This window comes from Triticum aestivum, chromosome 2A (assembly GCF_018294505.1).
Source record: "Triticum aestivum cultivar Chinese Spring chromosome 2A, IWGSC CS RefSeq v2.1, whole genome shotgun sequence".
Classification (NCBI taxonomy): Eukaryota; Viridiplantae; Streptophyta; class Magnoliopsida; order Poales; family Poaceae; genus Triticum; species Triticum aestivum.
The window spans coordinates 202,071,178-202,084,100 of NC_057797.1; the positions used below are offsets into that span (position 1 = coordinate 202,071,178).

The following is a 12,923-nucleotide window of genomic DNA, read 5'->3' on the forward strand; positions in this document are numbered from 1 at the left end:
GTGGCTACTAAGTGGGTGGTGGGTGGGCGGCGAATTTCTTTGTCATCCGCATCCCAATCCTGCCAGACGTAGTTCGGCCAGGACTCTCCTAACAAGGAGAGAGACCTTAATGAGTTCAGTATGTCGCCAAAGGGCGAGTGCTGAAAAATATCCGCGAAGGTAAACTCCATGATCGGCGCCCAGCCGGATTCGATAGGCACGGGCGCAGGCGGTTCGGAGTTCGTGGTCGAAGAAGGATCCGGCAGTTTGGCAACACGGCTCTCGTGAAAGGTAAGGTCGATATTCGACTCGATTGCCGCTGAGGATACGGCTTCCGTGGCGGGGTCTATCCACCCGTCCATGGGTGGCGCGGCTTGTTCTGAATTGAGGGTCGGAGTGGTTGCCGGTGCGATCTTCTGAACACTGTCCGATGGTAGAGCTAAATCGTACTCATCGTGGCCGTGTGGCGCACAAGGCAGGGGCTCGGATCTGTCGAAGATCAAGTCTCCGCGTATATCGGCCGTGTAGTTTAAGCTTCCAAACCTGACCTGGTGGCCAGGGGCGTAACTTTTGATCTGCTCCAGATGGCCAAGCGAGTTGGCCTGCAGCGCGAAGCCGCCGAATACGAAGATCTGTCCGGGGAGAAAATTCTCACCCTGGACTGCATCACTATCGATGATTGAAGGAGCCATCAAGCCTAATGGCGACGACACAGAGGAACTCTCAATGAAAGCACCAATGTCGATGTCAAAACCGGTGGATCTCGGGTAGGGGGTCCCAAACTGTGCGTCTAAGGCGGATGGTAACAGGAGGCAGGGGACACGATGTTTTACCCAGGTTCGGGCCCTCTTGATGGAGGTAAAACCCTACGTCCTGCTTGATTTATTCTTGATGATATGAGTATTACAAGAGTTGATCTACCACGAGATCGGAGAGGCTAAACCCTAAAAGCTAGCCTATGGTATGATTGTCTGTCGTCCTATGGACTCTAACCCTCCGGCTTATATAGACATCGGAGGGGGTTAGGGTTACACAAGGTCGGTTACAAAGGAGGAGATATCCATATCCGTACTGCCTAGCTTGCCTTCCACGCCAAGTAGAGTCCCATCCGGACACGAGACAAATTCTTCAATCTTGTATCTTCATAGTCCAACAGTCCGGCCACAGGATATAGTCCGGCTGTTCGGAGACCCCCTAATCTAGGACTCCCTCAGACGTGATGGACCGAAAGAAGTCAAGGTGTTTAATAATACCGCGCCAAACTGGCGACGCAACTGAATCCCGTGCGCCTAGATCATGAGTAGGAGACCAGCCATATTTGGTAACTAGGTAGGACGGGGCTGGTGCAAAGTTAGAGTCGTGCAATTTTGACAGGTGGCGAAGGAGTAGACATACATTCATGTGTTTGAGAGACCAGAAGCCTAACCCCCCGTTTACGAACGGCGCGCACACTAGGTCCCAAGCAACTTTGCATTGCCCTCCCGTGGTTTTATCCTGTCCGGACCAGAAGAAGGCCCTGCAATGTTTGTAAATTTGTTGAAGCGTTTCGATAGGCAGCAGCAGCGCACTCATAGCATAAATAGGAAGGGCCCGAAGAGCCGCACGCACTAGAATTGCCCGACCAGCAAGGGAGAGCAAAAGTCCCCGCCAACCTGCCAACCTGCGGTCAATTTTGTCGATCAAAAAGGAGAAGGCTGAAATGTTCAGCTTAGAAGTGGATAGTGGTAACCCTAGGTAGGATTGCGGGAAGCTGGCAACGTTGCAGCCGAGGATCGTGGCAAGATTATGGGAGGTGTCCGAGTCGACATGGATAGGAGCGAACGTACTTTTGTGGAAATTAATCTTTAGTCCAGTGGCTGAGGAGAATTGCATAAGCAGCTGCTTGAGATGATGCAATTGTTCTACGATCGCCGGCAGCACAATCAGCGTGTCGTCGGCGTACTGTAGCACCGAGCAAGGGAGGTTATCATCTAGATTCTAGAGGGTGAGAGAGCATACTAGATTGAGAGGCACATAAGATCATACGCTGAAGAACGTCGGCGACAATCAGAAAGAGGTAGGGGGAGAGGGAGTCCCCTTGTCTAAGACCACAACGGCAGGGGAACCACGGGCCGGGGCGTCCGTTAAGCAAAATAGCGAAGTTTGTAGAGTCATTCAGAGATCTGATCCAGTCATCCCATTGCACGGGGAAACCTTTGGCACGCAAAATTGTTGTCAAGGCGTCCCAGCAGACAGAGTCAAAGGCTTTGTAAAAGTCAAGTTTAAGGACGATAGTAGGTGTTTTCCTCCTAAAGCAAGTTTGGACGATGTCTGCGGCATGGAGGAAATTGTCCGCAATGCCTCTTCCTCTAATGAATCCGGACTGGCCGAAGTGGATAATATCTGGCATGAGGTCCTGGGCTCTATTGGCCAGGCATTTTGAGGCGATTTTGACCGCGCAGTTTTGGAGGGAAAACGGGCCTAAAGTTCTCGGGATGGTTAGCTCCCATCTTCTTGGGGAGAAGCACAATGTAGGCTTTGTTAATGCGTCTCAAGTCAGCCTTGTCGCAAAAAAATTCATTAAGGAGGTTGAGCAGGTCATCTTTGACTAGGTTCCAATTAGCTTTGTAGAAAGCCGGTCCAAAGCCATCTGGGCCGGGGCTTGCGTTATCATTCATGCCCCAAAGAGCCAGCTTGAATTCTTCGATCGAGAAAGGGCGCACAATGTCCCTAGCCTGAGTGGTGGAGAGGGAGGACCCAGCCATCAGAGAGGAGAGATCGAAGGAGAAAGACGCTCGAGTCGAAGTTCCCACTAGGTCCTTGAAGAAACTCAGAAGGATGCGTTCCTTGTCCCCCTGGGAGGTGAAGGAGACTCCGTCCACCTCCATCGATTTGATTTGTTTTTTCCTAAAGCGAACAGAAGCACAAATGTGAAGGTATGGCGAGTTTTCATCGCCGAGAACACAACCTCTGATTTTAGCACGTTGCCGCCAATAAGCAGCCAGATCCGCATTGAGGCGGTGTAGGGAAAGTTTGACCGCAGTTCGAAGATGGAGTTCGATGGGAGAGAGCATGCGGGACTCCTCAATCTTGTCCAGAAAGTTTATCAAGGTGTGGTATTTTTTGGCCAAGGTGGTGGGTAGACGAAAATTAGCCGACCACTTCTTCGCCATAGCTCGGATTCGCTTGAGACGTAGGACAAGCATTCCAACCGACCCTCTTCCAAGGTGACGAGATCCAACACCGGACCAATTTGACACCACCTTCTCCCGGAAAGAGGGGAGGGGGTATTTCTGTAGTGTTTTTGTATTTAGGTCAGTAGCCCTCATCCAAAACACCCCATAGTTTGAAGACAGAACCATAAAATGCTTCAGGTGTAGTATCACGCAAGCAGCTAAATTTAGTTATGGGCTTACTTGGCGCAGATGCTAATGCTATTAACAAGGGCGTATTCATGATGTATCATTATTATCATTAAAAAATCAGGTATACTCCACTTAACAATGGAACAAGCAGACATAACAAAATGTCAACAAAACCTAAAACTGTGTGCCCCACAGGAATTATGAAAAATAAGTAATGGATTGTGATAAGCATTTCTAGTAAAAAGAGATAGTGGCAGTTAGCATATTTGCAAGCTCAGCGATTGACTGGGGTTGACACAGCTGGAAAATAAGTAGCCATCTACATCCGTATTTGGAATAAATATTTTAATCCTATTCTCTGTGTTACCTCCAAAGGTACATTACATTAATTAAAAGCCATACTCTGCTGCGGGTATGAATTATATACATGGTCATGAACTCATAATTACAGATCATTTTACTACATTTTAAAATCAAATCTACAAGGTGGTAGAACCTCTTGCACAACCTGCTAAGCTATGCTCCAGTAACTTATACACGAGAATGAATTTAATTAACAGTGAGAAAGCATGGCTTACATGTAGTGTCAATGTGCTAGTATGTTTGGTCATCAAGAAATTGGTCAAATTGACATAATCTACTACCACTATAAAAAAAAAGAGGGGCAGATCCAAATAATCAAGCGCGTCCGTCGACAAGATCTGATGATCTATAATCATTTCGTGTTTAACCCAACAAGCCATACAATTAAGCCACCTGCAGTCCATCGATCGCTAAAAGAAATCGTTCGCACGACCTCTCGCTCGCCCGCACAACCTCACGCCCCCACGCGGTTCCTTCCGCACGACCTCGCGCCCCCGCGCGGTTTCTCCCGCACGACCTCGCGCCCCCGAGTCGTTCGTCCCGCAGCCGGGAGCAGGTCATCGAGCCGCTGCCGGAGCCGCCCGAGCCGCGCCCCGCAGGTCCCCCAGCTGGCATTCGCCGTGGCCCGCAGGTCACCGAGCCGCCGCCCCGGAGCCGCCCGAACCGCGCCCCGCAGGTCCTCCAGCCGCCGCCCGGAGCCACCCTTCGCCGTAGGTCGCCGCCGCCGGAGCCGCCCTTCGCCACAGGTCTCCTCCCTTCCGGCTGCCCTGCCCTCCACCGCTCTTATCTCCTCATCAATGTGCAGGGGTTGGCATCACACTCACCACATAGAAGATCGCCAAGTACTTCGTATACATCCGCTGTAAATGATCACCGTGTTGCGCCAAGAAGTGTCGCCGCCTGGGTTCGCTAGCCGCCGCGTGGAGTCGCCCTGGCCGCCGTCTCGGCTCACCTCCATCGCCGCCGCGAGTCATCTCCGCCGCCGCCACCAGGAATCCCATCGCCGACAAGGTATATGTTCTCGGTCCTCCCGCCCTGCTTGCTGCGTGTGGGTGTGTGTGTGTGTGTGTGTTGTCTGGGTGCTTGATGTCGCTGGGTGCTTGTCGCTGATGGCCTGCTGCTGCTTTGCGTTCGTATCTTGTAATATGCTGCTATGCTTTGTTGTATACCGATCTTGTTTCTTGTTGCAAATGACCTGATGATGTTGTTGCTGTGTTGGCCAGGGTGTGAGTCCAGTGACACATAACATTCAATTATGAGGATTGAGGAAATTATGATTATTCAGTCATTGAGGATATGAAAAGAGGCATAAGGCAACATGTTCTATCAAAAAGTTTCGTTTGCAAAGTAGATAAGCTTTATTTTGAGCCTCCACCAATTTATTGTTCTCCTTGTGTTGCTCGAACAAAACAAAGTGCATCATACTATACTGCTGCTATTGCTACTGAGATTTGCCACAATTTCTGTATCCTGTGTTAGAATGAGGCTCGCAGTTGCACGATTCAGGTGGAAAGGTAATCAATTTCCTAAGGCTAACCTTCATACTTGAATTCTCTAAACTCTTTTTATTCATGCTAATTTGTTCTAATTGATTGGCTCTAAGGTGGGTTATGTGTGACAAATGTGCACGCTGGAAGCATCAAATTTGTGCCCTTTTTAATTTCAAAAGGGGTGATTCTAAAGAAGCAAAATGTACTTGCCCTAAAGTGTTGTTCTTGGGGCTAAAGATCTGCCAAGGGTCGTGCTTAGCAATCATATACAAGAACAACTCTTTAAACCGTTCAGGGAAGAGAGACACGAACAGGCCATTCATCATGGGAAAAGCTTTGATGAGGTTAGTGTTGCCTCATCAATCCACAGAATCTTACGTTTATGGATCCTATGTTTTCTTTTTCTTGGTTATGTCTTGGTTCCTCTTTCCTGAATATGAAATTTGTAGCTCGTGTACTTCTTAGAAACAGAGATGTGCTGCTCCATCTACTTATTTTTTATTCTGTTTGAAGAATTTGACAGTATTTATATGTTTGTTTTGCTACATCCTTGTTTCATGCACGTGCACCTTTTTCCGAATCAGGAGCTTTTCATTACTGAATAAGTACATAGTTAGTCATACCGAAGGCTGAAAACGAAGCTAGGATTCATTATTTATCCTAGCACACCTTTGCTGCTGAGGCAAAGCATTTTTTGCACGCAGGTCAGCAGCAACATTAGCTGGTCTATGCACAAACTTAAATTGAAAACTATAAACTCTACTTAGCTCGGTCACTTCCTTCAGGATGGGGGTGTTCAGTCTTCACCATCACTAGACCAAAATATATTGCTGCTTGATGTATTGTTTAAATGAGGCTTTTGTTTACGAGTGTGTGCAGTATGTATAAGACTAGGAGTATTGGATGATTGTCAGTCGGCTGTATGTATTTTGAACGAAGTTTGTAGTATGTATAGGGTTGTAGTTAAATTACTATGGGGTGATAAGTTTGTAGTTTGTTAGTAACATCTCCATATTATTGAGTCTGAAAAAACTATTGTAGCGTCTTTATTATACTGGATTTTATTCATTTTGGTGGGCTGTGAGAATACCTTGAAAAAGAATACCTTAAAGTAGAGAGAATACCTTGAAAAAGAATTTAAATCCCACTAGGCTAAGAAAACTGCGGCGAAATCATCCTCCCATCTCTGGGTCAGTTCAGTGTATCCCTTTTAAATATGCAACAAACAGAATGGAAATAGGTTAATGCATGTACTTCATCTTACCTTATATAGTTTTTCTTTAATCTAACCATGTCATCTCATAATATTTTGGTCGATATTTTACCATGTGCAACATATATGCAAATGTAAACACACGGCAAAAGGTCAGTCAATTCGCAGAGACTAACCTTGTACTACAGCTATTTGTCCCAAACATCTAATACTCATAACTAACTTCATTGCCTCCATTGTTAGGCTAAAATCTGGAGCCGATAATGGAGTAATTAGTTAATTACTAACCATCAGTTCGGAGAAACGCAATCTGACGAATAGTTACAGAGTAGATACTGATATGCCATGACCATTTGATAAGAAGAAAGCAGAGTATCTAAAGAAGCAAAACATATCCCGCTAGCAAGAGAAAGTTGCGGCGGCCAGTGAGAATATCGATGGATCTAGCTCAACACCCCACAATTTTCTTTCTTTGTATATATTTTGCCTTCTAAAGATTAGTTATTGACAATTGAGATTCAATAGAATGCCCAGAAGCATGAGTATTCAATATATGTCTTTGTTCTGATCTATAGAAGCAGTGGAAATATAACTTGATTTATCATTCAGTGAGAAATCACAAATTTTCCAGTAAATATCATATCTTCAGCAATTTGCTGGTGGAGAGAGTGATGATTGTGGCAGCAAGCTCGCTAGCGATGGAGGGAACATGAATGGGATTGGGCGGTTCTATAGTGAGTGTGTTAGTTTCGGTCAGACTGCCCACCATGTTTGTGTTTCAGCTAAAACACCATAAAGCTATTTAATTATTCATGTTTATTTATCTTTCATTCATCAAATTAAAATGTCTAATCAAAATTTTGTAATCACGTAGGTGGATTATATTGGTGTTTATGGATGTTAAACTTCTGGATAGGAATGTTTCATTTGACTATTTGAACATGTATATTTCACTCGGAATCCCCACCATTGTTCTTTGTGGACTAATTCTAATTAATACTTGGCAAAAGCATATTATACTATTCTTTTATAATTAATTCCGATTACTATATTTTGGGTAATTCTGATTACTACTATGTATTTGGTAGGAGCATAGGACACACTTTAGAACAAAATTATCTACCATTTTAGTGGACTCAGAATTGAATGATGATATGGTGAGAAGTAGAAACTATGAAAGTGATGAACACAACGATGAACTCTTATATCCTATGATTTTGGACAACATATTAGACTATTCTTATATAATTAATTCTGATTACTATATTAATTTGATTCTTATAATGCTGGTCTTGCTAGCTTTCAAAGTAGGATTCTTATGCGTTTTCTTACAACAAATGCTCATGGAGCTGATATATATAGTAGTGCTCTTTGTGTTCATATTGTAGCATGCCTCATGGATTGAGCTCGAGCCTGACTCCAGCGAGCTTTCTTTTAGTTGGTTGTGCTACAGTTTTTAATTTGGTTTCAGATTTTTCAACTTGACATATATGTATTTAGCCCTCCTCATTTACGCATTCTCTGATTCTTTGGGTCATTTTAGAAATTCTGATAGTTTAATTTATTAGCAGCACGGTGTCGATGATGCTCTACGCTCCCGCAAAAAAAAGTGTTTCGTACGCGCAAACTCTGCTTTAGTGCTTATGTGTGTAGATTATTAACTCGATGTAAATCGATTTCTTTATATTTCTTTGTGCTTGTTACTGCATATTGCTTGTTTTGGACCACTGTACAAAATTGCATCTAAATTGAGACTGATACCTACTTTTCAAATTGTCAGAGATGACGAGATCCACTTTCTTTTGAAAAGGAGAAGGGAGTACAGAGAGAATCAAATCAAAGGAATGTAACCATCAACTTATTACATTTTTTCTTCAAGAACTAACATTGTTGCTGGAACACACAAAACCTGCATCGTTTTAGTAGAACATCCATTCTTATTGTCAGCCTCTCACCTGCAGCAGTACATACAAATAAATTCCTACCAGTAGGCAAAAACCATGTGAAGCCCCTAATCCTTCGCTGATATTTTTCCTAGGCAACTTCACATGGAACTAGAATCAATTAATAAGATTCTGGTATATTTTCAATTTTTCTTGCTTTATGCATGAACCTATCACCAAGATCTCAATCTCTTATATGTGCTTTTGCTGCTGTAGATTTGTTGGTGTTGATTTGCAGTAAGAGGAAATGTACTATTGTTCTCATCAATTTCTTTCATACCATGTGTATGGTTAGTTCTTAATATTCATTATTCAAAATACCTGAACTCACTAGGATTCATTTATAATTATTTACCTTCAAGCACTATATATTACTGTTGTTTATTGTCCACCTTGATCCTTTGCTGATGTTTTTCCTAGGCAACTTCACATGGAGTTAGGATCGCTTAATAAGATTCTGGTATATTCTGCAAATTTTCTTGCTTTATGCATGAACCTATCATCAATATTTGGATCTCTTATATGTGCATGTGCTGTTGTATATTGGTCGGTGTTGATTTGCAATAAGAGGAAATGTACTATTGTTCTCATCAATTTATTTCATACCATGTTATAGAAATATGTTGTTTAAATATGAAGAGGCGGATAAGTTTCTGGCATTAGTAATTGACTATCCAGATCCGGCTTGCTTCTCAGCCATGGCCTACATTTAGAAGAAATATGTTGTTGGAATATGAACAGGTGGATAGGTTTCTGGCTTTAGTTACTGAATATATCCGGATCCGGCTTGCTTCTCGGCCATGGCCTACATTTAGAAGATATATGTTGTTGAAATATGAAGAGGTGGATAAGTTTCTGGCTTTAGTTACTGAATATCCGGTTCTGGCTTGCTTCTCAACCATGGCCTACATTTAACATTTAGAAGATATATGTTATTGAAATATGAAGAGGTGGATAAGTTTCTAGCTTTAGTTACTGAATATCCGGTTGCGGCTTGCTTCTCAACCATGGCCTACATTTAGAGAAGACATGTTCATATGTAAGAGATTTTAGGTCAATGATCTCCCCCTGTTGTAATGCTCATCATCTTAATTCGGACATTGCTATATGTTTGCACCATGGTTCATGACTGTACTTTTTTCACACGTCTTTACAAAGTTTGTCAGTATTATTATGCAGAGATAACCTGTCATGGTTCTGCGTTGATGTGTTTTTTCATTTGTCAATTTCTTTTGCTTTGAAACAATGTTGATTGGCTGAAAGAATGGTTCCGCGTGTCTTACACGCTTATACCTACTTGAATGTTAAATTTTATTAGCAAATCCATAAAGAACAATGTCAACATTTTACGTCTTGCTACATGAAGCTATGTACTGCATGGCACAACAGTGTTAACATTTCCGGTGCTCATTGACAATAAGATTGAAGATGTATTTTCTTGATTGGAAATATTATACCTCAAATTTAATTCAACTGTGGATACAATGATAACTTTATGCACTGAATAACAAGTGATTATGTGAGTGTAGGAATTAAGACCGGTGACAACGACATTTTGAGCGGCACAACAAGTGGTGTTGTGGGGGTACCGAAGCAAGGGCAGTTAGGCAAATCCAACGGCGTGAACGTCCCAATGTATAGCTTGGGAGGGGTCCCATCGCTGACTGCGATCGCCCTATTTGGAGAAGGGGCACGTTGGTTCATGAAACAATCAATACGTCTTTATGACTCGGAATTAGGAATTCTACACACTTTGCATCAAATTTGAATTCCCAAAAGAGTTATTCATGTTATGATAGAAACATTTGTTTCATAGTCAAGACGTGCGTTGCGCGTACATGTTTACTAGTATTACAAGCAAGAGTTGAACAACAGCAACCAAATGATAGTGAAATCCTTTTTGGCCAGTTTTGTCGTAACGGCAACAACATTATCCTCCATAAAGAGAGTAGCAGCAAGCAAGAGAATGAGAACAATTGGACCCATGTACAAGAGCAGGTTCATAGAATTAAGTTTCTCCCTGCAAACAGCAGAATAGTCAAGAGTCGGGATATACCTTTTTTTAGAGGGAAGAGTCAAGATATACTCGAGACACTTATTTTGGGACGGAGGGAGTACCTAAATACCACAACCTAGAAGTATACACACAACACCCAGTATATATACAAAAAAGACAAATCCTAGAAGCTTCTATTTTTAATCAACATGTTTTGCTCACGAATAATATAGAGCATCCATTCATAATGTGCCATCCACACAAATGCAGAGAAAAACTGATTACCCCTCGGACGACAGAAGAATTACTCGCAACACAGTCTTCAACGCTCATGCAGTAGTGGCTCCAATGCACACGACGAATCCAAACAGATGAGAGCTAGGCTCGCCCTGTAAATTTGGCTCTCATAGACTGCAAAAATAGCAACAGTTTGCTAACAACAGAAGATACATTCAAGTTATAATCTACAAAATGTAGCGCTGCTACCATCATCACACAATTCGCTGAACCGGTATGTTAAACTGAAAATTACGACAGCTACATTACGCAGCATCCATCGCAACAGGATTAACATAATAATGCCACAATTAACATCATAAGGTCTAATGGATAAATATAAAATCTTCCTTGTTGAGAGAATTCAAGCTATACATCACCATCCACAAGTAATTTCTTGAGATTCAAAACCAAAAGTTTTTCCATCTCCAATCTTATGATATACATAGTTAAATAAACCAATAAAGTTGAGATACAAATAAATGTGAGTTTTCCCCGCATATGACCGAACGCTAATTTGGAAACTAAAATTTTCACTATGGAGTTTTACGGTGGAACAATTAAATTTTCTGAGGAACCCAAACCAATCCCCCAAATGATGATATGATCATGCAAACAATCAGTCAACCACATTACTCTCCAGAAAACCCAAACTAAGTATAAGTTTATTAAACATATAACTACATAGACATGCATCGAACAACTACATAGACATGCATCAGACATAGTAGATCATAGACACATTAGACACGTGTTGGGCCTCCAAGCGCAGAGTTCTGTAGGACATAGCATTTTTCTCTCAAGTGGATAACCTAAAGTTTATCAATCATGAGAGGCGTAGGATGAAGATGGTTTCTCTCAAACAACCCTGCAACCAAATAACAAAGAGTCTCTTGTGTCCTCAACACACCAAATATAATGGTAAATTGTATAGATGCACTAGTTCGGCAAAGAGATGGTGATACAAGTGTAGTAATGATAGTAGATATTGATTTTTGTAATAGGAACAATAAAAAAACAAGGTAGCAAGTAACAAAAGTGAGCAAAAACGGTATTGCAATGCTTGAAAATGAGGCATAGGGTCCGTACTTTCGCTAGTGCAATATTGTTGGGGAACGTAGTAATTTCAAAAAAAATCCTACGCACACGCAAGATCATGTGATGCATAGCAACGAGAGGGGAGAGTATGATCTACATACCTAGTAGATCGACAACGGAAGCGTTTGGTTGATGTAGTCGTACGTCTTCATGGCCCGACCGATCAAGCACCGAAACTATGGCACCTCCGAGTTTTAGCACACGTTCAGCTCGATGACGATCCCCGGACTCCGATCCAGCAAAGTGTCGGGGAAGAGTTCCGTCAGCACGACGGCGTGGTGACGATCTTGACGTACTACTGCTGCAGGGCTTCGCCTAAGCACCGCTACAATATTATCGAGGACTATGGTGGCTGGGGCGCCGCACACGGCTAAGGAATAGATCACGTGGATCAACTTTGTGTGTCTCTGGGGTGCCCCTGCCTCCGTATATAAAGGACTAAAGGGGGGAGGCTGGCCGGCCAAGGAGGGCGCGCCAGGAGAGTCCTACTCCCTCTGGGAGTAGGATCCCCCCTCCCCCCAATCCTAGTTGGAATAGGATTCGCGGAGGGGGGGGAAGAGAGAGAGGGGCCGGCCCCCTCTCCTTGTCCTATTCGGACCAAGGGAGGGGAGGGGCGCGCGGCCCATGAGGGGCTGCCTCTTCTCTTTTCCACTAAGGCCCATCATGGCCCATATAGCTCTCGGGGGGTTCCGGTAACCTCCCGGTACTCCGGTAAAATCCCGATTTCACCCGGAACACTTCCGATATCCAAACATAGGCTTCCAATATATCAATCTTTATGTCTCGACCATTTCGAGACTCCTCGTCATGTCCGTGATCACATCCGGGACTCCGAACAACCTTCGGTACATCAAAATGCATAAACTCATAATATAACTGTCATCGTAACCTTAAGCGTGCGGACCCTACGGGTTCGAGAACAATGTAGACATGACCGAGACACGTCTCCGGTCAATAACCAATAGCGGGACCTGGATGCCCATATTGGCTCCTACATATTCTACGAAGATCTTTATCGGTCAGACCGCATAACAACATACGTCGTTCCCTTTGTCATCGGTATGTTACTTGCCCGAGATTCGATCGTCGGTATTCCAATACCTAGTTCAATCTCGTTGCCGGCAAGTCTCTTTACTCGTTCTGTAATACATCATCCCGCAACTAACTCATTAGTTGCAATGCTTGCAAGGCTTAAGTGATGTGCATTACCGAGAGGGCCCA

General features: G+C 43.5%; 1 long non-coding RNA gene across 3 annotated transcripts; it reads left to right on the forward strand.

The window, feature by feature from the left end:
• Positions 1–4,141: 4,141 nt before the first annotated feature.
• On the forward strand, positions 4,142–10,215 carry LOC123188347 (uncharacterized). Of its 3 annotated transcripts, none has more exons than XR_006494574.1 (5): positions 4,142–4,400; positions 4,492–4,697; positions 4,910–5,200; positions 5,290–5,520; positions 8,170–10,215. It is a non-coding gene; the product is annotated as an uncharacterized lncRNA (long non-coding RNA). The 3 variants fall into 3 exon arrangements; XR_006494573.1 differs by having other exon boundaries at positions 4,142–4,396; XR_006494572.1 differs by having other exon boundaries at positions 4,142–4,697.
• The last annotated feature ends 2,708 nt before the right edge of the window (positions 10,216–12,923 follow it).